Raw genomic sequence first — 2014 nt, forward strand, 5'->3', positions numbered from 1 at the left:
TATATATATATATTACAGAGGCAAGACATTTATGGGACACAGAAATGGATGATTATCTGTTGATGACAACATGTATAGCATCTTCAGTTTGACTGGGGTGATGTGTATTTATGTTGGGTAAATTCACTTTACAAGCTAAGTGATGTATAGTAATTGAATGTATAAAGTAAATTAATATGGGGAAAAACAATAAGACTTTACACAGAAAAAAAGAAATAGCAGATTAGGTGAGGTCAGCAGATGACATCATAGATGGGGCACTGGATTCCCACATGGCTGAATGCAGTTTAAGTCTCAGGCCCAGAGGCTTAAAAATCACACTGGATACATGTGTGTGTGTGCCCCAAATCCCAAGAGCAGAATGAAGGAGAGAAGAGGAGCATAGGACCATCCCCTATAAGGTATCATTTCTCACCTTCTCTCTTTCTGTCTCTGTCTCTCTTTCTGGCCAGCCACATACCCTATGGCAAAATAAATAAATAAATAAATAAAAACAAAAATAAAGATAAGAATATGCCTAAGGTGATTGCAAAGTATTTCTGGAAGATAGAATGACTCAACTAAATTTTGAAGAATAACCACAAGTTTTTATATCTATAAAGAGCAAAATATAATTCCAGGTAAAGAGGAAAAACATATATTGGCGGAAACATGAAGAAACTAGACAGAATGGTCAGAAAATTTGGGGTCATTTAAACATACCTAAATTTCAGAATTTCACTAAGATAGCAGAAAATGTAGATATGGAAATGATACATAGGTAGCACCCCTGTATAAAGGACTTTGTTTGTTAGGCAAATGAGATTTTATTTCCCCAGAGATAATGGAGAACTAGTGACATATTTCAAGCAGAAAAGAAGTGTGACTGTATTTGCATTAAAAAAAAAATTACCAGCTGAAGAATGGAGGAGAAACCAGAACAGGTTTTCTTAAGCTATGTTCCAAGTAACATTAGCTCAATACATAAATAATTTTTATGTACAATAAAATAGTTGCACAGTTAAGTAAATTTTCAAAATGCTGAGCTACAGGAAGGCATCTTTAGTGTAAGACTTCTCAGAGACTGTAATATGCTGATACACACTCTGAATTCTCAAAATGAAGATGTAAAATTCATCATTTCTTGAGGCCAGATAGTGGCATGGCAGTAACTGAACCCACAAGTGATGGTCCCAGGTTCATGTTTCAGGGCTTCCCTGAACAAGTCCTGCATGTGTGTGCGTATTCATCATCCTGACTGGCTGAGGCAGGGTGTATCATAGAGTGAAGACCCTGTTTGGGTGTTTGTTTCTGTGCCTCTCATAGAAAAAAAAAAAATAGATAAGCTTTTACCGAAAAGAGAATTTTACAGTTCCTCAAAGTTAGACCATGGAACTGTTTCCACAAATAGCAGCCCAAGACTGGTATTCTGAAAGACACATTTTGTGAAATGTTGAATCAATACACTTAAACTTAATAGTGGTTAGGAGCTAGTCTTTCTGCAACTATTTTACAATGATAAAAAAAAAATAGCACTGAAAATACACAGTCACACAGAAATATGGCAGATGTGTAGGGGAAAGAGGAGACTCACACAGTGAACTTCCAATCTTGCATTACTTTCTACTGAGTCTATGCCTTTGAAGACCAAACGGTCAGTTTCTAAAATAAACCAGAGTAAAGCTGCATTAAGTTGGTTAGAAATTACTATAGGCATGACTGTGTCCATCGATGTCTGTGTGAATCTATCTCTTTGTCATTACATATCAATAGACTTGATCAGGCTTACGAAGAATGATGTCTTAACTTAAAAACTTCAGATCAGTGATACCTAAGAGAGTGCTAGCCACCCAAATGTTACTTTTTTAACATTAACCCCCAAAAAAGACAAAAAAGAGAACTGCTCAGAGAGCAGTTAAAAATAAGATAAAGCCTTCCGGGCTCGGCGAGTCCCCCCTGGGGCCCTGCTAAGCCGGCGGCGGCGGCAGAGGCGGGCCGGACGCCAAGGCTGCGTCCGGTCACGTGATGTCCTGGG

The sequence above is a fragment of the Tupaia chinensis genome, unplaced genomic scaffold (genome assembly GCF_000334495.1).
Source record: "Tupaia chinensis unplaced genomic scaffold, TupChi_1.0 Scaffold000547_1, whole genome shotgun sequence".
NCBI classification, from domain to species: Eukaryota; Metazoa; Chordata; class Mammalia; order Scandentia; family Tupaiidae; genus Tupaia; species Tupaia belangeri.